This window comes from Nylanderia fulva, unplaced genomic scaffold (assembly GCF_048542155.1).
Source record: "Nylanderia fulva isolate GAGA-0341 unplaced genomic scaffold, ASM4854215v1 Scaffold251, whole genome shotgun sequence".
In the NCBI taxonomy this organism is placed as follows: Eukaryota; Metazoa; Arthropoda; class Insecta; order Hymenoptera; family Formicidae; genus Nylanderia; species Nylanderia fulva.
The window spans coordinates 14,871-41,773 of record NW_028190316.1 but is presented as its reverse complement, the minus strand read 5'-3'; the positions used below and the strand labels follow the sequence as shown (position 1 = coordinate 41,773).

Genomic DNA, 26,903 nt, shown 5'->3' with positions numbered 1-26,903 from the left:
GTATCATCAAGAAAAAAATTATCAGACAGAAATATGTATGTCGTGTTAAAATCGGAGAGACGAAGAAAAATATATGGTTGCGTTCTCACGAGAATGGGCGATGGAGGGGCCCATTCCTTATTTTCAATATTCATACAAGAATATAAATTCATTCTGTTGCAATTGAAATAAATGTGCAATGTATCGTTAAAAGTTATTACAATTATACAAACATTTACATATATGATTAAATAAAATATTATATGTATACTATAATATAATTATATATTTTATATATGTACATATATACCATATATTTCAATTATTTTGAACTGTATTGCATAAATTGTTACTTATACAAAGTTATGTGATAAGAATCGAAAATACATATATTTGTGATACTTGAATTACTAGAAAGCTGCTCTATATATCTGTACTTTAAAAAGTAAGTGATATCCTAAAAAAATCATAAAAATGAAAAGGTCAGGCCATGTTCAAAAGAAGGTACTCAAAAATTTAAACGATCTAATAATAAATTATCACGAAAAGTAACTGATATGTTATTCAAGGTGCCAGTTCAAAGTGAACATACGTAAAGTGTATATTATCTAAATTTAGTAATAATATATTATCATGAAAAGTAACTGTAATATTTTATTCAAGGTGCAAGTTCACATTGAATATACATACATATAAGTAAAACTGATTACAATTTGATTCTAGAAAATAAGTGCGATATGTTATTCTTAGTGCACAAAATATAATAGTCGTTTATAGAGATTTGATTTGAAATTCATACTAGCCCGTACAATGAAAAATAATTGCTCGTAATTCCAGAGTACTAATTTGTTAATGACTCAGAAAAATAACATGGCGGCCTGCTCTCAAAAAACTTTCGATGGGTAGAATAAATAATTAAAATAAGAGTTGTGAAAATTGTATAAATTAAAAACCTCCAATCTTTCTTTAGTAAAATTTCGAATTTTCGTATCAACTTCCGATTTGTGTTATACCGTATTTTCAGGGAGTAAGTTATTGATCAGAAAACTTTGCCTTGTTGCTCGAAACGGGTGTATATTAAGTAAAATTTATAAATGTACAGTTCTCAGGTCAACTACAATAAAGCTATACGCTTAAAAAGTTTACTGATTATTTGTCGTAATATACAATAAAAAATTACATATTAATTATTCAAGATACAAGTGAGAAATAAATATCATTAAAATATACAAAAAAAATTTATCAATTTGACTCTGAAAAGTAAGTGACATGGTTCTCAAAGTGCAAGGTTTCATTTGACTTACAATTTTCTTCAGAAACACAGAAGAAAAAGGTATTTGTATATAGTTTTGTATATTCACTTCGTTGTGTGTGTAGAGCTTTTAAAAATACGTTGAATCCTTATTCTAATCTAATCTTCTTCTAATGTAATACTTTTCGTATTTCAAATGTTGTAGTAATTATTCTGTAAGAGCTTCGACATTATTTCTAAATGGACATCGAGAAACATCATAGTTTTTTGAGAGCAGGCCGCCATGTTATTTTTTTGAGTCATTAACAAATTAGTACTCTGGAATTACGAGCAATTATTTTTCATTGTACGGGCTAGTATGAATTTCAAATCAAATCTCTATAAACGACTATTATATTTTGTGCACTAAGAATAACATATCGCACTTATTTTCTAGAATCAAATTGTAATCAGTTTTACTTATATGTATGTATATTCAATGTGAACTTGCACCTTGAATAAAATATTACAGTTACTTTTCATGATAATATATTATTACTAAATTTAGATAATATACACTTTACGTATGTTCACTTTGAACTGGCACCTTGAATAACATATCAGTTACTTTTCGTGATAATTTATTATTAGATCGTTTAAATTTTTGAGTACCTTCTTTTGAACATGGCCTGACCTTTTCATTTTTATGATTTTTTTAGGATATATATTATACCATACATATATATATGTATATATATAACAAAAAATATATAAAATATATATACTTCTCATTAATACATCCTTACAATATAAATATAATAAATATAATAAATATAATAAATATAATAAATATAATAAATATAATAAATATAATTTACAACGGTATTCTATAATGTCCCCACGGCAAGGTGTCGGTCGACTCAGGTACGACATACCGTTTGTCGTCGTAGGGACTTAGAGCAATTTTTGTCTCGCTGATGGTATACACTTTATGCAATTTCGATCTTATGTATGACTGCTGACGCGTCATTTCAATTTCGTCATTAAGGCAACGCGTATAATCGTCAAATGTTATACTACGCGCTACGACGTTATTTTTGACACCTTTTGCCTTTTTAGTGTCTTTTTTACCGTCCACCCGCAAAGCATACATTTTTGCTCTAAGCCCGACGAATTCGGTCATTATCGCACCGTTATTCTCATCTTTCATCAGACCCGGGCACCTTTTTATTCGCGAGCAATATACCGTACGCATTATTCGCGGCGTAATCGCTGGTATCGAATTGAGCGATATCGCGTTTCAAATTTTCATAGACATCTTGACATTTAATTTGATATATTAAACTGTCCGTGTCGGTGTACATCACTCTACAATTGTCACGTATTACGTAGCGCTTCTTATCGCAAAGCGTTGCGAGGAGTTTATACTCCCGCTTGCCGGATGGCTTATCGCGCGTCGGGCAAAACGGTAGGTCAATGTGCGCGTCATGAAGATGCCGCGGATACTCTAAATCTACTTCGAGAACATAGCTTATAGGCGAATCGAACGTGATAAATGAAACGACAAAATTCGATATATCGTCGACCCACCGAAAATCGGCATATGGCAATGGTTGACACATTGCCCATCCGTACAAATTATTTACATCGAAATACATGAGGTACGATGAGGGTTTCGATGGGTCGTACGATTGCATGTACTTGTTATTAGCCTGTGCGTATCGGCCTGAACATTGACTAAGGCCGCCGCGTATACCCCGTTCGACAAACATTACCATGTCAATGTCTGTTAATAATTCAAATTTTATATCTGTATGTTTTAACATGGCGTCCCATGTATATCCGGGGAGAGTATAATAATACGCGGGATCAAGTCCGTAACTTTTTATACAACTGTCGCGAAAATTTTCAAGTATGTCTGCCAATAACAAGACATCAATTTTTAAATATAAATCGCTATATTCGCCTAGCGTTCGAAGGGAAAATCGGCTCCAGACGGTCTCGGCGTGCGCGTAATCACTCTCGGATACTGTGTCGCCGGTCAGGGAACTGTAAAATGAGTCGCGCGGCGGTAAACGTGTGTCTTGTAATCTGTCCACGCAGTCAATGTATTCGTATGGAAAGACACCCTTTTGTGTCAATAAATTGAATTTTTCACTAGTTAAATTTTGATATTCCGAATGTAAAATTTTTAATTTTTCTTTGTCCAAAAATGACGCTAATTTGTCGAGACTAGCGCTGAGAAATTTGTACGAATCGATAAAGCGTAATTTAATATAATTTTTCGAATTATTATCTTGTGTCAATCTAACAGTTTTTGAGAATGATATATATTTTTCCTTCGTTATCGGCAGTAATTCGATTTCCCCTTCGAACGCTGTGGCTATGTCCTCGATAATGAAATGCGCGTCGTAGCCGGACAGATTGTGAAAGATATAGGGATAGAAAATGATTCTTTGTAATTTAAGTTACAATTTGAGTGCGCGGGGCCTCTGTACCGCCCGGTGAGGTGGCAATGATCGCGAACGCGTGTATCGTCTTCGTCAAACGGTTTTTCGCATATATGACAATGTGTTGCGCCGCGAAATTTTGCCCACTCGTCAGGCGTTAAATTTATCATGGGGACATTAGTTGTTAAAATATTTTTTACGCGGATTGCGAAATTTTTAAGCTGTTCGGCAAACCACGCAACGCAATTGACACTACGGCGGGAATTGTACGCTGACAACGAACTGTCGTACAAACACTGTACGTAATACGCGATGCTGAACACTTGATGGTGTTGATAATTCTTGACATCTTCGGTCTTTGCCAAAACACACTCGAGGTCGGCGTACACTACAAACGGCAGCCGCTCCTTCCTCGTGTAATTGTCGAAGCTGAGCCACTTGTCCTTGTCGCTCGGCAACCGGATAGCGCAGTCGTTCAATTTCCCGCAATCTTCCGTATGCGCCTGCAACTGGTCCTCAGAATAGAAATAGTGTAAACATCTGGAAAAAAATAAAAAATTTAATTAGAAATATTTTAAATATTACTTACGTGTAATAAATATATATATACTTACCGATCGCAAATAAATTATCTACATTTGTGTTTGCTCAGTTGCGAGCTCACGAGACGAGACAGATTTTTTATACACGCGAAATGTCCGACGCTGTTTTCGTCTTCCACGTACAGCAGATTGACGTGTCTGTCTTTCTTTTTTTCCGAAAGACGTAGCGGGACGATGTTCTCGTTGTCGATGATGTATACGTTTACGGAGATGTCGTTTGCAAGTTCGAATTTTTTAATTTGATTCACAGTCACTGGAAACTCAATGTTTTGAAGATTCAACAATGTGGTGTAATGCGGATAGGAGGATTCTCGTTCCATATGTCTTTCAGCGGGGTACAGAGCGGCCACCACTGACCATGCGAAACACGCATTGTCCGCTGATCGCACATTAACAACCGCTCTTTTTGCCATAATTTTTTGCGGTAATTTGACATGACATCCCGCGCGCATTGGATTATACTTGTTGATATTCACAGTCAAATCTATTATCCGCGACAATGCCCAGCCGCTATCGCGTTCCTGGAACTCTTCTAGCGATGCTAGCGTGGGCTCGATTACGCGGCGCTCGTACCACTCGCGTACATCGGACGTGCGAAAGAGTTCAAAGTTTCTCGTGTTGATACTTTTATTGGCACGCTTGTCACCGGACACAAATTCGCCGTTGAAAACGGTGTTCACTTTTACACTGATGTGTCTCTGCAGCACATTCTCCACGTTTTCGACTACAATGTTTGCTGCATTTTCCAAAAACTGACGCGGTTCGATGTAATCTGCGTTAATTACCGCACCGGTAAGTATACGGTTATCGAACGCCGTATCGATTTCGCGCCAAACGAGTCTTTGCGCGTTATTGCCACCGCCACTAAATCCACCACTAAACATGGATTCACCGACATACTGTCTCTGCAAGCGCACCTTCGCACCCTCGAGTCGCGCTATTCTCGCCACGAGAGATTGCCTATGCCCAATCGAGAGACGCGGACGCTTGGCACGGCTGCGTTCTTCCAACTGTGTGATAAATTCTTCACAATCTTGCAGCCATCCGAAATATTCGCCCAAGGTGGCGACTTGGCGGGAACGCTCCAACAGGCCGCGCTCAATATGTTCTGCGTTCTCCATTTTTGTAAAAAATTCACTTGTACTGCACAGAAATAACTACTTTAATTGCACACTAAACTTTTTTCTCACAGCTATTTTTCCTTGAGGAAAGCGTGCGCTCGCCAGTGGTACTATGACCCGGCAGCTGCATCGGTCCTCGTTATATACCCCGATCATCCCTTTGTTCTTCAACGTATGATGCAATTGTTAATTCGCGAGAAATATTTGCGCTATCTTATCGGCAAACTTAGATATCGCTGATAATTCTTAGAAATTCATAGATAAATTTCACCCCGTCGGATCCAAGCCTGGATCTAAGCCTGGATTGACATGTCGCAACCTGTGAAGCTTGCGTTCGCTGATATTTCTTAGAAATATACGTATCAACCCGCTTGATTGTCGGCGCTCGATCCAAGCTTGGATTTTGCGGCAGCCATTCGCAGAATTTTTATCTTATCAAATTTAGATGAAGAAACGCAACCCCCTTAGTAATAGATATCTGATTGTCGGCGCTCGATCCAAGCTTGGATTTTGGATTTTGCGGCAGCCATTCGCAAAATTTTTATCTTATCTTTGATACCTTACAAAGACGCCGCTTATCGGCAAACTTTGATACCTTACAAAGACGCCGCTTATCTTATCGGCAAACTTTGATACCTTACAAAGACGCCGCTTATCTTATCTTGGATTTTCTACGAAAACTCAGATATCCGCTTATCTTATCTTATCTTGTTTATGAAAACTTTGATACCTTACAAAGACGCCGCTTATCTTGTTTATGAAAACTTAGATATCGCTCAAGCTTATCTTATCTTGTAATAGATATCGCTCAAAGACGCCGCTTATCTTGTTTATAAACATATCAGGTAACATGATCCCTTATCAGGTAACCTGAGCTGATAAGATAAGCTTATCTGCTGATAAGACCCCCTCCCCCCGCGTGACGTCACCCCCCTCACCCCCGATTCCCCCCGCCCCGCACCCCCCCTCATTGCCCCCGGGTTAGAACCCCCATAGTATACCTACTCACCCGCTTTTGCATTTGATACATAGTGTCTCGTAGTTTGCGGGTGGCCTCCATTTTCGCGGCCCATATTGGGGATCCGTACAGCGCCATCGCGTGGACTGTTCCGGCGTACAGCCAGACAATGGCACCTGCTGTGAGAATCAGTGACCTTGTTGTAGGTGTCGAAATTCAGTCCGGACACGTACTCCCGACGTCTGAGAGGGTGTGGCTAGACAGAATTTTTTGATCGGAGATTGGTCTATTTTTTATCGGGGCATTAGTCTTCGGCGTCTTATAGGCTCTAACTATACTTGCTGGCACTCTGATTAGATGATTTTTATTTTGGAAGGGTAGAGGGAGAGTAGGTGGGTTTTGGAAAAAGCCGACAAAATGGCGAGTCGTGGTATACCGAGGCCACGTGGAGGGCGACTATGCAGCTCGTTCTTCGAACTCTCTTACGCGATAGAGAGGAACGGCCGTCGGAGTGACAGCGATGAAAAAGATTAGCAAAAAAATACAGACTCGCACTGATTTCGGGCTGATAGCTTACTAGGCGTTGCACTATCGGTTAATGTTGGTATCATCATCGGTAACAAAGAAAACAAAATATACAGAAATTACCAACGCCACTAACGTCTGACCGCGATTTCGCTTGCTGTATACGCAATATCAAGTATTATCCTCGGTAACAAATAAGACCTAACAATAAAAAACAAAAAGAAACACGTGTACAATTTCGGCTGAACGTCACCTCGACACCAAGGGTAATAAAAAAAAATAACTTTAATAGAAAACACGCTTGCTTGGGTTTGCATTAAAAGTTTTTTATTGCTGAAAAAATAAAATAAAATAATTTTTGATATACAGAGACAGGATAGAGAAAAGAATATATTGAACAATTTGAAGTAAAAAAGATCAAATTTTTATTTTGCTATAAGGTAAAGGATAGAAAATGTAGGAAAAATATAGAATATTAAGTAAAAAGTTTCACACAAAGTTTATTATTACTAATTCTTTATATAAATGAATGTTACATAAAAGTTAAAAGCGTTACATAGAAATATGTTCGAAAATCAAACGTCTAACGAAAGCTGAAAAGTATTAAAACATTATTGTATTAAAATTCATGCAGTTTTATCATTTCACATGCAACATGCATCATGCTTAATTTTATATAAACATTATTTTCAAATAGCGTTCGGCCGCACAGGTATACGTATACCCCGCGCCTGCGAAAAGGAAGCGCTTACGTCAAATCACATATAATTGTAAACACCGCGGTCGCGCGAGAGGAGATACAATTTAGTTCCCAATAATAACAAAACTACGAATTGCGGGAACGTAAATAATTACACTAAACGCTCTTTCGCCTTCAGCCGAACAATAAACTAAAGAAAATTGTTTGGGAATATTCTAGAAATACAGGCTTATATAAACCTCTTCTCTCGTGACCGCGGCGCTCTTTTCCGATTGCTTGTCGCGTCAAGAGTGTGCTTCTACGTTACGAAAAAGATCGCTTGTCTTTTTTCGTGTCTAATTATCGTTGCTTGCGGAACATTTAGTTATTAATTATCGACTCGGCTATTTCTTTTGGTTTATTCTTATCAGTTAATTCTCTGGCAATTTCTGTGCGGTTTAAACAATTGTAATTTTTGTTGTTCGTAGTGTAAATATATTTTTGTTCACGTTACGCGTGTGTCGAGAGCAGTGCTTCTCTGTCTTCTCGCTTCCGACCTTCCTATCCTGCTTTCCGTCGCGCACAAAATATGTTATTAGAATTATTGAATTGAATATAATATTAGAATTAAAAAATTATGTTTTTATTTTAGCGGAAAAAAATTTTTTTTTAATAAATATACAATTAATCTGTCATTACGTGTACAATTTTCGGTAAAAAGAGTAAGAAATTGATTAAGATCGTATCCGATAGACATAAAGTAAAGAAATACACAACTATAATGTCCGCAAGTTTGTGAAAAAAGTCCTTGTAGTTGACGGGTATTCCATCGATGGATGACGGAGTTTCGTCGAAGTCGAAGGAGAAATCCTGGTTCCAGAGGAGGTAGTCCGTAGCTATCAAAGTAGATGCCTGTTCCATGTTCGTCGAGGAAGAAGGCGACCCAGTGTTCACCAGGTCTATTATGAGCGTCTGTATTAGCGACGATAGCCGTCGACCTCGTCCACACCCTCGGAACTCTGTCGGCGGAATAAACTCCCGCATGCTTGACATCGATATGATGCAATGCCCGTAGAATTTTTGAAGATGAACGCACGGATCCTAGTATTATTTGAATAACTTTAGTTTTTACTTCTCCCGCTGTAACGTTTCTGCACGACGATTTGCGGTCCGTAAATCTTTTTTCTTCTTTTTCTTCTTCTTTTTTCTTAATTGACTACTCGACGCTTGACAAATTTTTTGTTTCTGTTATACTATCCGCTCGAGTTTTTATATTATGAATTAGAACAGGGTTATCATTTACGCTGCTAACAAAGTAATTTTTACCGTAGCAGGTTTTCTCGCTTTTGTGACCGCTGTCGTCGTTGTCGTCGTCACTGCTCAATTAAAAATTTTCGAGAGAACTACAACTAGTGGGTTGGCTAACACTGAGGTTGCGTTCCGTTTCGCATATTATGAGCACAAATTACATAGAAAACATTCCGTTTCACTCAATGCGCGCATGAACAACGCTTAGAATTCCCTAGATCCCCACCATCTGCAGCGCATAATACACGCATCAGCTACCTCAAGTTTGAGTTGCAGCAGCTTATACGTTCTATGCGATTGCATATGACGATTGATAGCAATATTGTGAAAAGTTAAAAGTTGACTTGTAGTTCTACAAGAAAACATTAGTGTCAAAATATGGAAGAGTCATTGATCGAATTCCCAGTCTTTGTTAAAGAAACGCAGAGCGTCATTACATTATTTCTTACTCAAGAACTAATTAATAGAGTTCAAACAGGTAACATTCAGCCGAATATATTTTAAGGTTATGTATCATTTAAAAGAAACATAAATAAATGAACATCTCTTACAGAAAAAAGTTTTGAAAGTTATGAAAATACTCCCAATTGACAGTTTCCGTAATATCGAAATAAAATTACCAATTAGATGTCTTTTCGCAATTTCCAAAAAATGTTTTTTCATAAGGGATTATTTTTATATTTATTTGATTATTGGGTGTATATATAAATTATATTTTTAATACTATCTGCTGTTACAGATCAAAAACTGTTGCAATCACTTGTGAACAAAAAAATCTTATGTAACCAAAATAATTCTACTGATTTTGTGCGTGCAAGTTCTTCAGGAATTAGTCAGTCGTCAGTGTCTGATTTCGCAAGTTCTTCAGAAATTAGTCAGCCATCAGTGACATTTGAAATTTCTGATTCCGAAGAAAATACTTCTTCGACTAGCACTAAAGGATTTATATGGTCCGACGCTGCGGTATATTTACTGTTAGAGTTGTATTGAGAGAAAAAATCTGACTTCAATTCGGGATCCAAAAGAAGTACTACCGTTTGGGCTGAGCTGGCACAAAAAATGAAAGAAAATTCAAATGGAAAGTATGCTGTAACTGGACTGCAATGCTCCGTAAAGATGTCTGGTCTAAAAAGAACGTTTAAGAACATAAGCGATCAAAACAAGAAGAGCGGAAATTGCCGGAATACATGGGCCTTTTATTCGGTAAATCTATGTTTTTTATTTCTATAAATAATTCATTAAAAAATGAAATACCAATTTGATACTGTTAATTTTATATGTAATCTCTTTTAATTTTCTAAGGATGTTTTTTTTTAGTAATGCAATTGATACAAATGTCATTCTATTCTTCTTGGCATTGAATGGAAGAACAGAAATAGAACGACACTTATATCGACACTTGTGTGTCACTAAATGGAAGCAAAATAATTTTTGACGTAAATGACTTATATGATCTAATGTCTGAGTAAATGTTATTTTTATAATTGTAATTCTAAAAGTTATGGATTCAATTTTTGGGAAAAAAGCTTTTATGGTATCACCTGCGATTGCATCTAACAAAGGTCCACTGAAGCCTATAAATGTGACAAAATCGGCAGCAACAGAATCATCTTCTGAATCATTGTCATCTAGTAAATAATATATTAATAAGATATCGATTCTTTATAATTTGTATATATTTGCTTAGTAATCAATGTCTATTTTAGATCAATGCAAAAAGCGAAGAGTTGAGACTGTCCTGGAGACTTTTATTAGTGATATAAGACAAGATAGAAAGGTAGCGATTGCCAAAAAGGAGGAAAAGAGAAAAGAACGTGAGAAGTTAAAAGAACAGAGGTATGCCGAGCGTAAAGAAGAACGAAGGAAGATTCACGAGGATAAAATAAAGGTCCAAAAATCGCTGATCGAAATCATGAAAACTTTAGTTGAAAAGCAATAACGATTCTATTGCTTCTTTATTTATCTATGACTTAGTTTATACCGATTTAGTATGAGTACTAAGTACACTGGCTTCCAATGATTCGTTCCTAGACGGGGCAAGGGGGAATAGGTATATAGCCATGATTATTGGCTGTACACCAGAGAGAATCTAAGAACAAATCATTGAAGGCCAGTGTACTAGATCTCCTTTTCTGAAACCTAAGTCTATATAATATATAATAACTTAATAATATTGTTGACATTATTTTCGTTTTGGCGTTACTTCGACCGTGTCCTATTTTCTGTATGACAGTTAAACTACTTTTTAACAAGTCTGTAATCTATCGATCGGAAGATCTGAATATGTACATACAGAAGAGAACAATAATGCCTTTTCACATGAAAAAATTGTTGCGTGCTCTATTCTTATACAATCCAATAGAACCGCCGCGTACAAGTATATAACTAGTGCGCGGTTAACAAATTAACATGGGAAGGCATTATTGTCCTCTTTTGTACATTCAAATTAATAGTAGTTTACATCTGTTTAAGAGATTAAAAAATACGGGTAATTAACTATTAAGCAATACAAGTGATATTATTGCAATTAATTAGTTAAAACTTGTGATAGTATTTTTAGCTATACACCCTTACGGAAAAAAGTATTTTGGAAGTATCGCGAAAATATTTCCAATTAAGTAAAATATTTGACGTTTATTAATATTTTTATATTTACATTGCACAGAGAGTAATAAGCTTAATATGCGACTTAAAATTTAATCATTTAAAAGTCGTCCTGTATAAGTTTTATTTAATATTTTAAATCTTGATATTAAAATAATGTTCAGTTTAATGTTATTTTTAGTTTTATATTACAAGTACTTTGTAAATAGAGTACAGTTTTACCTCCTAAGTACCAAGTTAAAACTTGGTGTTTATTAATATTTTTATACTTACATTGCATAATAATAATAACTTCAATATGGGAATTATAATTTTATACCAAAGTTGTATGCATGGATTTATAATAAAATAATAAATAATCAAAATCAATGTTAAATTGTTTATTACTTAATATACACATTTTTATTATTATATAATGTTGTCGAGTATACTACATACACTTTAATATTATATTTTCCTCGGTAAAGCATTCATAATTTCAATTCTTTTAACATTTCCTAATTCAACTGCATTATCATGTAAAATAGGTCTTACTTTTTCTTCATTTGTACATATACCCATCAGTTCGATTATATCATTTTGCAAAATACAAATGTGTAATACACAACAGGCCAAAATAAATTCGGGAAATTGTAGGGTGTCTGTTAAAGGTAAACAGTCTAAGAGAATTCTAAAACGAATTTTCAGATGACCTATTGCTCGTTCAATTGCCATTCGCGTAGATGACAGACAATAGTTAAAATTTTTTTGCGCATTAGTTAAATGACCATTATTTCTAAAAGGTACCATGACATGTGAATGAATACCGTACGCAGCATCTCCAATAATATGAGAATTATCGGGAAAGTATATTTCAGGTAATTGAAGAAAATCTGCCACTGGTGAATTCCGAAAAACTCTTGCATCGTGCACAGATCCCACATGCCCGGCGTAGCAAATCTTAATGTGAGTGCCATCAATAGCACCTATTACTTTTGGAAAACCACAAGCTTGTTCAAATTTCTCCATTACTTTTGTAGCAACTGCATTTTTAGGCCATTGAATAAACTGAGGAGCAATGCAATGTAGAGCATATGTTACTCGTCTTAATGCCCTAAATGCAGTTGCTTTTCCAACTCCGAATTTCGTCGATACAGACCTGAAGACAATAATATAATATTAATAAAATATTACTATTAAATAATTAATAATTTATTTTTTGGGTGTACTTCCAAATAACTCCTGCCCCCGATTGACTTGAAATTTTACACAGAAGTTCTATTATATCCATTATATCCATTTTTTTCTTTAAATTTATAGTAATAATTTTAATGTATAAAATACCTATAAGAGTCAGGAGTGGACATGAACCAAATTGCAATGAGGAGTTGTTTTTGAGCAGAAATTGGTTTTCTTCCAGGCAATGCATCTATGGCTCTTAATCCTGGCCTGATTAAGGGGGTTGACCCGTTTGATGGGTTGAAAAAATCGGAAATTTTGTTTTCATAAATCGCTTCTATAACTTATGTAGAATATGTGGTTAAAAGGATTTTTCGAAATTCGATGTCGTTAGAAAGTTATAGCCCTGAGAAGGAATGCGCAAGCAACTTTGGTTACTGTATTATAGAATTCGTTTCTGTTTTTTCTGCTTTATCTGCAAGTGTCATCTGCAAAGATTGCAAAAGTGAAGTTACTTTTTCTAAGTCAAGCTTACGTGGCTTGGGTTTCAATATTCTTCTCGAGTGCAAGTGTGATAAACAAACAAAAATGAAGAGCAGGAAGGCGTCCTGTATGGCTCAGGCATCGCAGATTAGTGGTAAGTCACGATTTTATTTTCTCGAAACCACTTTTTTTCAACTGGTCGCCATGATATCTCAAAAACGACTTGACCGACCGCCTTGAAATTTATAGGGTATGTTCAGCACATGTGGGGCAACAAGCTGAACTAGGATAATTAAAAAAGGTCACGTCGTTTTTTTTTATACAACAAAACAGGCCCAAAAAAAGTGTTTTTTTAGATATAAAAATTCAAAGTCGCCTAAAATTTTTATCTTTCAATATTTTCAAATAATCCTAGTTTATCTCGTAGCTACAGTCACACATATTAAAATGCTTTTTTATTTTTTGATTTCAGATCACTCAGTCGGCCGGAATCGTGGCGATCAATGACGTTCCTTTTTTTTATATGAATGACTTCCCCGTGCTGTATCACGGAAAGTTTTTATTATTTTCACTTGAAAAAATTTCTACGTGTACTTTAATAATTAATAAATATATGATAAAAAATTCAAAGTTGTAAGTTTTTATCGCTCTTCAAAAAAAATTCCCAAAAAACAGTTAAAGAAACGGCCGTCAAACGGGTCAACCCCCTTAATTGTAACACTACTTCAAATGTTTCCGGAAACATTCTGCAAGATATAAAATTGCTAATGTTGTAATTTTTTGACATTATTTTTACATTAGTAAACAAAAATTCAATATGAAAAATAAGTATAATGTACAGACTTTTTATAAATATTTTAAAACATCAATCGAGTTAAAAAATATGTATGAAAATATTCACACTTACCGAAAATGTTCTTTGAATACGTGTCTCGTGTATCCAGAAATAACTCTCTCAACAAAATCTGTTATTTTTTCTTTATAAACTGTTTCACCACGTGTTTCGCCCACCATTAAACTGAATATAAAATTTCTAATTCATAGCCTGTGCTTGAACTATCATATTCTTCGTCACTCATTTCATAATCATCAGAACTGCAACTTGATAATTCGCTACTCATGTCACTCATTTCATCAATTAAAAGCATTGTCACATTGACAGCGCAATTTATTGTGAAATCCATTTTAATTTCCCACTTCCAATGCGTTCAATATCGTTCCGTTTCAAAGCATGTATTGTGCGTATAATGAAACAAAACGCAACTAATGCGCTAAGCATTAGCGATGTAAACAATGCGTACTATGCGCAAAACGGAACGCAACGAGAAAATATCGCTGCTGACACTATTATTTTGCTCCAGTAGCCAGCGCTTTAATTTGTAAGCGTTATGTAATGCGTAATAAAAAATTTTTCGAAATCCGTGATGCGTGCAATATTGTCCGCACTCTCCCTCCGCCGTTAGATTTTTGAAAGGAGAGATGCTGGAGAGATATCTTCTAAACTATATATCTCTCTGGAAAGTAGATTCCGTAAGTAATATGCTTTTTTGCTGCCTCTGACGTATATGTGCCCCGAGTATCTTATAATTTTTCGTAAACGCAACGTAAAATATTTTGAATTAGCTTTGCCGTCGAACCATTCGATACCGTGGTAATTTCGCGTGAGCCATGTGTTTTGCCGCCTTACTTTTTCGAGTAATTTTCCAAACGGATACGGAGCCATCAAAATCCAATGGTCGACGCTGCGTCCACCGCGATTTCCTTAGGTAGAAACTTCTCGTCCGCATCGCGGAAGCCTTGTATGTCGATGACTATATCCATGTTGTGATGAAAAATTTCTACGCTTTTTGTAGGCGAGGTTTAAGCTTTTCACAAACCGTCAACGTGCGTGTCTCGAAGGAAACTGACTATTTCTTTTCGTAACATCGTAAGATTTTCTTCTCGTAAAACTTGTCGACGAATGGAAGTTGAAAAGAAGGGAGGGGTAAGAAAAATATAGAAAAGTTTTAATCGGGTACGCTGTGACGTGAGAGTTGTAAATGCGGCGATAAAAATTTTAACCGGAAAGATCGATGATGACTTGACGCGACGAGTCGATTTCAATTACATTATCAAATTCGGCGTAAACAATACAGTTAATTGTTTTGGTAAGTGACTTTTCGAATCGTATTTCTAATCGTAAACTGTCATGTCTCACGAGATTCCAATGCCCGGCGCAATTGGCAGACAAATCGAGTGTGAGATCAAAAGCGAAAAGCGTGTATCCCTTGGAATAATTGTCTCTACTTATAGAATTTCCCTCATTCAAGAAATGGATACCCGTTCTCGCGAAGAGTGTTTGATAAGCATCGACATAAAGCGATTTTTCTGACGAGAAAATCGGTTGTAATGGCCTACTGGGTATTTGCATACCGTCGACGTACAGAGAAAAAAAATTTATATCGTAATTTTTAAAATTAAACGGATTTAATTTTCTATCTCCATTAAATGCTTTATTATTAACGAATCCTACTATTATTCGTTTCGGTAATTGGCCTAGTATTACATTATCTAATGACTCACCCGCAACGCCACTGTGAATCGTTAATGTTTTAATCTCGACTCTCGTAAGCGGATACTTGGCCGTAACTTTACTCAGCATTCTAGCATGCGCAAGTAACACTCCAGGGCTTATTTTCGCTCTTCTCACTAGTAAGCTAGCATCGAGAATATGTATTTTCGACGCACCGTGTTATATCCCCCAAAGATATACAATAGATATAACTATTAAAAGTTAACCAATATTAAGAAATGGGTACTCGTGTTGCATCCGCAATTACGACAGACACTGACCGCGTTAAAAAACGCATACGATGCGAGGTATACGCGGAATCAGAGTTACGACAGATAATGACCGCGTTAAAAAGCGCATACGATGCGAGGTATACGCGAAATCAGAGTTACGACAGATAATGACCGCGTTAAAAACGCATACAATGCGAGATATACGCGGAACAGAAATTGGTCAACGTGCAAGCAAAGCAGAAGGACTTTGAATCTGCTTCGCTTGCACCTAGATTCTCGACCGGGGAAACCTGTTGCCAGGCACCCCTTCCGATCGGGAAAAACTCCAAAAACAACGATATAAAAAGAGAGTAGAGACGCGACAACTCGCTCAGTCGCAGACACCAATAATCGCTCTAACCACGATCTCGCTAACCGCGCGCGCACTTAGCATCGACTCGCAGTTGTGCGCGATACGCGGAGTAATATAAAGTCAGTGCCGCACACTCGTAAAGCTACAGTGTATTGATAGTGAAATAAAATAAAGACCAAGTGGTTGAAATTGAATAAAGAATTTTAATACAAAAAGTGTAGTGCATTTCTCTACAAAAACCCGACAAGTCCTGACGCCCCGGATTCCCATCCCAATTTGGCGCGACCCTTAAGTGTCTCTCCCGAGGCACACAACAATTTGGTGGCAGCGGTGGGATTGCGCCGAAGGACCGTCAGGAACTACTCGGAGGAAGACCTGAAAAATACAGCAGTATTAATAACCAGGCACGTCGAACATAATAATCGACGGGAAACAAACAAAAACAGAAGCCGACGTATAAGCAGCAGCGTGCCGTACGTACAAAAAGACACACACACACGGACAACGCATCAGCCGTCGGGAAGTAGGCCATCACCTAAGGACGCGACCTACGACAACCCGGACAACGCATCGCACCGTACAGTGACCCGCAGGATCACCTTACGACACCGGACCGCCAGCCGTATCAACACTGCCGAGCGATGACCTGCAGCGTCAGCAAGCGAGCGATAGTAACATTAATGTAAGTCCGAACCAAACTTTTATACATACTGCATGAATGTCGGAGGAGAGCGAAACACCCCGACAAGCGATAGCGAATAATTCGTGGTTACATAGCGACTCAGCCGCACGATCAATCAAAGCACTACCGATAACCTTAGAAAACCTCGGAAAAGTGCGGATAAAATTAGAAGAATATTATTCAGGAGAGAGCGACTCCGAATCATATATTCACGGGAAAGCCGAACGCGAATTTCCGTTTAACATTTTTGACGAAAGTTTATTCGAAGAAGGGGAAACCAACACCGGTAAAAATTTAAGAAGAAAAAGTAACGAACGCGTGAGACGAACTCCTAGCAACGGGTCACAACACGGGGAATCTTTGCTTACATCATACGATAGTAGTATTTTCGATCCGAGTGAGTATCAGGACATGCTGCGAACACCGCCTAACGGTGGCATGGCTGTGTCCGAGGGTGCCATCGACCGCGAGATTGACCGTCTACACGGTACAATAGCTCGCGACAACACTCGACTGGTGGAAGCCGACGTACATGCACCACCCCCTAATAGCGAAATAGGAACAACTAACCCCCGCGATACCAGACGATACATAGATAGACGCATTGACGAAATCGAGGTGCGCGAAACTCCTAATTATAGGGAGGCCGGAATAGATAATCCTATGCTACGTGAGATAATGAGAGGCATGCGAGAACTACGTAGGGAAATGCTCACGGAAATAGACATATTACGCGAACAAATTCGTGATATTAGCACATACGCGGACGAACGAGGTCAAAACCGCCGGGACACACACACCCGCGAGAGAGAAACGCGAGACCCCGACAATGACGACAAAAAATATAACGTTGTGTACGGACGAACAGAGGGTGACGCTAGACATCGACAAGGGCCGCAGGAGCCTTTTTTATCGTTAAAAGAAGCACGGCAAATGATTCCGGAATTTGACGGGACGGCCCAACATAAATTACAAGAATTCCTAAGCACATGTACGTACGCCATGACAAACATACACCCTGCTAACGAAAGAGGATTGGTGGGAGCTATCCTATGCACGAAACTCAAAGGCAAAGCAATGTTAGATTTTCAAACGCGAGACATACAGACATACGACAAACTCAAGCGACAATTGGAATGTACATACCAGAGTAGGCGAAGTACTACGTATTTGCAGATAGAGTTCAATTCCTTAAAACAAAAGGCAAACGAAGGCGCGCAAGCTTTCGGAACGCGCGTCGATACTTTAGCTATGGAGTTATATGAATCCATGACGGAGGGAGAAGATCACTCCCCCATTGCAAAGCGGATCATACTAAGTACTATACAAAAACAAGCCTTGCAAAATTTCCAAATAGGACTACGCGACGAGATACAACTTCTTATTCGTTCGCGAAATTACCAAACACTGCAGGAGGCAATAACGGCCGCAACCGCCGAAGAAAAAGTAAAGGGCACAACTACAACGCGATCTAGTAATTACACAAATCGAAACCGTTACGAGGGAGCGCCGTCGCGATCAACAAAAAATGCCGTACAATGTTATAAATGCGGAAAATCGGGGCACTACGAGCGAGAATGCCGTAACAGTAAATACGCGCTTCCGAAACCCGAGAAGTCAGATCGCGTAATCACAGCAGAAAAGTTTTGCAACCACTGCAAAAAACGTGGACACAGCCGTGAAGAATGCTGGACGATAAACGGACGGCCAAAAACAATATCAAATCGCGACAGAACAAATGAGGAAAAAAAAAAGCGTAATGTTAATCTAACCAAGAGCCGAAGGAAGCCAAAAACGAAAAAGGGTGATACGGATTCCGAGCAAAGCAGTAGCAGTTACGAACGCGACAGCAACGAGGGAGACTCGGAAGGAGAGACCCCGGCACGCGCCGTCGAGTATCGCGTATCACACCTACGACCCACACTACAAGAGAGCGCGGGTTTAGATTTAATTACACTGCCGATGCGTGAAGCTAAGAATGGCGCAGTTAAAATGCTATTCGATTCAGGGGCAACTATTTCGTTAATAAAACTGAAACATCTAAAAGATGACGCATTAATTTATAAAGGAAAAATAACGCTCATTGGCATTACGGGACACAAAGCGCGAACAATAGAAAAGACGCCGGCGACGATTGATATAGGAGGCCGGAAAATAAAACACACAACATACGTCGTCAAAGACGATTTTCCCATGGAGTACGAAGGAATTCTCGGGATAGATTTTTTGCGGAAACAGGGAGTTAACTGTAATTTCAAAAAACGGGAACTCACCATAGGAGATGCCGTGTTAAATTTGCAACCATACGAAAGGATCCGGTTACAGCCGCGCAGCGAAACAATTATCCGGGCTGCTACAAATAAAAATAGCGCAGGAATCGTAAGAGCCGAACAAACTGCACCCGGTGTGTATATAGGACGATGCCTCGTGCAGCCAGAAGACTATGTGTGTCCAGTCAGTGTCATAAATACAACCGACAAAGTTGTCGAGTTAAGAACGCCGCTAATAACTATAGACGAAATAGAGGGGGAAATGAAGCATGAAATAACCCTCATACGAAAAGAAATTCCGAAGTATTCGAGCAAAAGAAATCGGGAAGTATGACAATCATTACGGACGGACCATCTAAACGTAGAAGAACGACAGGCTATACACAGGATATGCGAAGACTATTGCGATTTATTTCTCTTGAATGGAGAACCACTGAGCTGCACCGCGACCGTGGAACATGAAATAACCACGCGCGCCGATTCAGCACCGGTCAACGTACGACCGTACCGCCTGCCGGAGAAGCATAAGGCGGAGGTAAATAAACAAGTTAAAGAGATGCTAGATGCTGGCATTATCAGGTCAAGCGTTAGCCAATGGAACGCTCCCCTGTTAGTAGTGCCGAAAAAAGCTGACGCATCCGGAAACCCAAGACTAAGGGTAGTTGTAGATTTTAGAAAGGTGAATGACCTTACAGTAGGCGACTCGTTTCCGCTACCAAACATCACAGACATTTTGGACCAGCTGGGAAACGCTAAATACTTCACAACGCTCGATTTAGCATCAGGTTACCACCAGATACCGATGGCTGAATACGATAAAAAGAAAACAGCTTTTTCAACTCCTTTTGGACATTATGAGTTCAACAGAATGCCATTTGGACTAAAGAATGCACCCGCGACCTTCCAACGACTAATGAATTCAGTACTGACTGGGATTCAAGGGCTCAAATGTCTCGTATATCTCGACGACATTGTCACATATGGGTCAAGCTTAGAGGACCACAATAAAAGGCTCAGGGAAGTGCTACAGAGATTACGGACGCACAACATGAAATTGCAGCCAGATAAATGTGAATTTTTACGAAAAGAAGTTATATACTTAGGACACATAATCTCGGAAAACGGTATATTACCGGACCCATCAAAATTGGAGGCGGTAAAAAATTTTCCGACGCCGCAAAAAGTTAAAGATGTACAGGCATTTATAGGACTCGCCGGTTATTATAGGAAGTTCATTCAGGATTTCTCAAAGATTGCAAAACCCCTGACTAGATTGACAAAAAAGGGCGAAACCTTCGGATGGAACAGCGAGCAACAAATTGCGTTCGATATTTTAAAAGATAAGTTAATAACGGCACCAATATTACAATATCCAGATTTTAATAAGGAATTTAATGTAACTACAGACGCGTCCGATTATGCAATCGGAGCCGTGCTCTCACAGGGGCCCATAGGCAATGACCGCCCTGTTGCTTACGCAAGCAGAGTGCTATCTCGCGCGGAGCAGAATTACAGCACAACGGAAAAAGAATTATTAGCAATTGTATGGGCCGTAAAACATTTTAGACCATACGTGTACGGGACCAAATTCAAAATCATTACGGATCATAAACCATTGGTATGGCTATTTAACGTGAATGACCCCGGCTCAAGGTTGATTCGCTGGAGATTAAAATTAGAAGAATACGATTATGAAATCATACATAAGGCCGGACGAGCGAACGCAAACGCTGATGCATTAAGTCGGAACGTAATCCGAAACGCTGACTCAAGCGAAAGAACGGAAGGTATATGCAAGATAGAGAAAGAAGAGGTAAACGATGCTAAGAATAAAAGGACGTACACCGAAGAGGAAAAACAACAGATACTATATGAATATCACGATGCGCCCATTGGAGGACATCAGGGAATAGAAAGAACAATTAAGAGAATTCGTTTAGATCATGATTGGCCGGGTTAAACAAAAGACGTCGAGAAATACATCGCCAAATGCGAGTCATGTCAAAAAAATAAATTGTCGCGGAAAAATAAAGCACCATTAATAATTACAGATACGCCTGATAAGCCATTTGAAAAATGTGCGTTGGACATTGTAGGGCCGCTAACAATAACTACGAATGGGAGTAAATATTTATTAACATTCCAAGACACCCTAACAAAATTTAGTAAGGCGATTCCAATACCGAACCAGGAAGCTGGCACAATCGCAAAGGAATTCGTAACAAAAATAATCCTAGAACACGGGATACCGGAGAAAATTTTGACAGATCAGGGGACAAACTTTTTAAGTGAAATATTTAAGGACACATGTAAACTGTTAAAAATCAAAAAATTACAAACAACCGCGTATCACCCGGAAACAAATGGGGCACTCGAACGATCACATAGGACATTAGCAGAGTATCTTCGCCATTATGTTGACGCTGATCAAACAGACTGGGACGAATGGACACCTTATGCAATGTTTACTTATAATACGACCCCGCATAGTGCAACGGGGTACACGCCGTTTGAATTAATTTACGGACATCAGGCCAACCTACCGACGGCATTAACAAAACCACCGAGGGTCACATACAGTTACGACGATTACGCTCAAGAGCTTAGGGAAAGATTAAGGGCCACACAACAAATTGCGAAGGATCGCGTAAACGAAGAGAAAATCAAATCAAAAAAATATTATGATAAAGACGCAAAAGAAATAAAATTTAAAGTCGGTGATAAAGTATTTATATATGACGATACGCTACGACGCGGACGATCAAAGAAACTTGACGCCTTATGGGCAGGACCGTATACAATAATCGAAAAGAACTCCGACGTCAACTACACAATAAAGAAAGGAAGAAGAACAATACGCATACACACAAACAGACTAAAATTATTTATCGAAAATTGAGACTTACCTATTCCGGTATCGCGAATCGGTCAAAGCTGGTCGTCCCCACCAAAACCACCACTTCACGCACTACTCGCGTATCGGTGCGCGTATCAAGGGTGACGTGCAAAGAATGCGGCTCACCCGCCCTCCGGGACACATTCGCCCACCGGAGCACCACATCGTACGCCCGGGAATACTCATCCCCCGTTATTTCGGGCCCCACAACAGGGGCGCGGGCGCGACAGTAAAGACACAACAAATCGTCCAAATGCGAATAAGCATTGCATCTAATACAAGTAAAACGAAAATACATGTTAGTATGTCGTGCCGCACGTAACAAAAGTTGTCCTAAGACTGAAGAAACGACAGAAGATATAAAAAACGAATGCTCCGCTTTCTTGATAAAAATTGCATACAAAAGTATAAAATAGTAAGGGGAATTATATATATATTACAGGATGATCATATTCAATGCCAACGCAGCGACATTAAGACGGTCAAGCCAAGAGCCATACGAACTCGAGGAATTCACCAACGAGCCAGGGATACATTTTGAAAAAATAGGCCATCTACATTGTTCCAAAAGCACGTGGAAACTAGTAATAAAACTGGACCTAGCAACATTAACTGCGAAACAAGGTTACATACGAAATTATATAGAGCGTACGGAAAAAGCGTGCAATGTGTTAACGCAACAAGACACATGCCTTAATTTAGTTAGTATTACAAAACAAACACTAAACTATTTAGAAAAAACGATAATACAAATAAATACACTCTACGACAGGCATACAGACAAACGTAGGGGAATAATTGACGGGATAGGAACAGTGGCAAAGACATTGTTCGGTACCATGGACGCCGATGACGAAAAACGCATAAATGAACAACTAGAATTAATAAATAACCGACAGAACACGTTACAACACACAGTTAGGCATCAACTAACAATACTCAACGATACGGTAACACATATAAGCAAGTTAGAGAATACAATAAAACAGAGTGAAAAACTCTTACAGGAAAATGTAGCGCAATATATTACGTTAGAAAAGATACAGGGACAATACGAAATAATTATGGCAGCAGTAACAGACGCCATTAGGGACGCGGAAAATATTATAGAATATTTAGCGCAAATCGAGGAAAGAAATATACATCCGAAATTAGTACCATTTGATAACATTGTCGCACACTTAAAGGAAGCCGCAACACAGTTAGAACAGGGATATTATTTTCCGTTTAGAACACACGCAGTAAACTGGCATGAAATAAAGAAACATGCAAGCGTAAGTGCATACGTAAGCAAAGAATATAATTTATATACAATACTGCGGTTCCCGATAATATCACAGCCTAAATATAACATAATAAAAGCAATTGAATTCCCCGTGGCAGCATACAATAAAACATTTAAAGGTATACAAGTAGAAAACAATATGTTCGCCATAGATAACCTTAGATTAACATATTTAATTATAACAAATGAGGATTTACAAAAATGTAGTAAAATAAACTCTAATTATATATGCGAACATAGCATGCCGACTTATCGCGTAAACACGAATATACCGTGCGAATTACAAATGTATACGCAACGAATGCAAGATAAGCATGAATGCAAGGTACGCTATCGGGTAACGAAAACGACAGTATGGATCCCGTTACATCAAACACACACATGGTTGTACTCAACAGCTAAGGAAGAAAAAATAAATATAAAATGTGACGGATACACAGAAAAAAATTTAGTAATAAAAAATACCGGCCGACTAACCTCACGAGGAAACTGTCAAATTAAAACGGAGGATATGACATTGGAAACAAAAGAGACGACTTACGTAACGAACATAGAGACATATTTGCCGAATTTTAATATTGCACCGTCACAAGACGAGGACATGAGAATACTCGACACATTAAATAATCTAACACAAAACAACGCAGAACTAATAGAATTACGAACGAAAATAAACAACATAGACAATGATTTACAGGATAATGAACAAAAGTTTTATACAAGAAAACAATTTATTTATCCCATGACCTCGAGCGGGTTAGTAATAATCATAATTATAATATTTATCATTGTCATTATAATTTGGAAAGTGAAAAATAGAAAAAACATTAAAAGAAGACCAAGAGTGACGATACTCGACGATGACTGGGATGTACCTAGATCTATATTAAAAAGGAGTAATAGTACGCGTTTTTAGGAAATAGGAAACGATTATAATTATATTGTGAACGGGATAAACATTTGTAAGCTTTAGTTGTAAGCGAAAAACTTCATGCCTTCGTTTTTCTTCTTTAACGGGGGAGGGATGTTATATCCCCCAAAGATATACAATAGATATAACTATTAAAAGTTAACCAATATTAAGAAATGGATACTCGTATTGCATCCGCAATTACGACAGACACTGACCGCGTTAAAAAACGCATACGATGCGAGGTATACGCGGAATCAGAGTTACGACAGATAATGACCGCGTTAAAAAGCGCATACGATGCGAGGTATACGCGAAATCAGAGTTACGACAGATAATGACCGCGTTAAAAACGCATACAATGCGAGATATACGCGGAACAGAAATTGGTCAACGTGCAAGCAAAGCAGAAGGACTTTGAATCTGCTTCGCTTGCACCTAGATTCTCGACCGGGGAAACCTGTTGCCAGGCACCCCTTCCGATCGGGAAAAACTCCAAAAACAACGATATAAAAAGAGAGTAGAGACGCGACAACTCGCTCAGTCGCAGACACCAATAATCGCTCTAACCACGATCTCGCTAACCGCGCGCGCACTTAGCATCGACTCGCAGTTGTGCGCGATACGCGGAGTAATATAAAGTCAGTGCCGCACACTCGTAAAGCTACAGTGTATTGATAGTGAAATAAAATAAAGACCAAGTGGTTGAAATTGAATAAAGAATTTTAATACAAAAAGTGTAGTGCATTTCTCTACAAAAACCCGACAAGTCCTGACGCCCCGGATTCCCATCCCAATTTGGCGCGACCCTTAAGTGTCTCTCCCGAGGCACACAACACACCGTTACTTTCCATGAGGCAAAACGAATCTTTCGAGCGGACGAGTCTCAGACGTACTTCCACATCGTTAATTAAGAATTTGTCTTGATTGAAGACGTCGCAATGGAGATGATGTCCTATAAGATCTATTGCTCGCCCGCCTCGAATGTAATGGGCGCGTCTCGCGAGAACGGTATTGTTTCTCGACTCTAGCGAATCGTCCATATGACCTGGTGTATCCGAGTCCCATAGACATGACGTTAGATGGGAAGTTTTTGCAGGTGAAGAATAATTTAACAATGCCTCGATGTACGCGCGGTACGCGTAAGCGTTGTTTGGAGGTGACACGAGCTTTTGATTGAAATACACGTCGACCTGATTGAAGATGGAATGAAGTAGATGATTTACGGGGCCTGCGACGCTCTCTGCGCCAGCGCTGCCGCTCGTTCCTGAAGCTCAAGCCGTTGAATCGTCGCCTGATTTCACGCGCACGCGAAGACTCAGCAGGGTATGCGTGAGATCTAGATATTCTTCTCCGTGTCCCGGGACAACGAATTCTATCGGTGAATCGTCCGAGAGAAAGGTTACGGGTTTGTAATGAATCCATTGCAAATTCTCGATATTGGTTTGCGTAGGCGGTAAAGAAAAGAGATCGGGCTCACTCTTTAAGCACTCGCTTGAATGTGTATGAAGAAAAGACATACTTATTCTCCGGCGATTGTTTCGTTGTCTTCGTCGTGGTTTAACGTGAGCGAATTAAAATATTGTTATTTAAGAAAATATGTCGGATACGGTACGTTTCTTGCCAATTTTACGTCGTTTTGCCGATGTCTTGAGTCTTTTTACACCCGCACGGGTCCTCCTCGTTTTCTTATTCTTCGTAGATTTTGTACTTTTTTTCTTTCTCGGCTTGATTTTCGATGAACTTCTCTTACTCGCGCGACGACGTTTAACGATGCACTTGTCGTGCCCGGCAAAAGGAAAATGCGCTACGTGCATTTTCACATCAGCTTTATATCCGGAGCCTTTCATGAGACTAGTTATTTTTTCTTTAGCTTGTCTTTTGAGTTTGTTACGCGATTCTTCAAAACGATGTCTAATCGCTACCTTAAGCGGAGTATTATTTTTCACATCCTCTATTTTATTAACACCCGCGCGTAAAGCTTCTTTACCCACAGCCCGTGCAGCAACGCCTAGATAAGGCAGCACGCGTCTGAATAATCCTCCGAGAAAACTCCCGATACCGTGCCCGCGTTGATAGGGCGATCCGACAAAAACTTTTGGAATTCCACCACCGCGAGCTTCTCCCTTCTGTAATTCGTCGTAATATGCCGAATAATAATCCATCGACAGAGAACGAACGAACAAATTTTTTTTCTTTTCTTTTCCCTTTCTCGTTTTCTCTGTCATAAACAGCGAATGTTTTTACGATATCTATTAGATACGTCTAAAGTGCAATGTCACCGTCAGCGTCCCGAATTCGAATGGTATACTTTGTCCCAGATGATCTTTTATATCTATTTCTATCGTACGAAAACACGTTTGACGCAGCGTGATGTATTGAGCGGGCGAGAAATGTTTTATCCAAGTTGATGTGAACGCGTAATTATTTTGCGAGTCGAGCGCAACTATTCGAAGAAGAGAAGACTGTACGTCGCCAGTGATATAAAGTTTGCAAATGTCACAATAAACAAAGAGTTTGTCGGGAATATCGCGCAATAAACTATCCGCTTCGTCGGCTATTAACATTCGTGTGGAAGTGAGTTCGTAAAATAGCAGAGAATGCATTTCTTCATCGTAGACCCACA

The 26,903-nt window shown here is 38.6% G+C and overlaps 1 pseudogene; it reads left to right on the top strand.

Annotated features, from left to right (window-relative positions):
- The first annotated feature begins 9,231 nt into the window (after positions 1-9,231).
- On the top strand, positions 9,232-10,792 carry LOC146722941 (uncharacterized; annotated as a pseudogene).
- Positions 10,793-26,903: the final 16,111 nt, after the last annotated feature.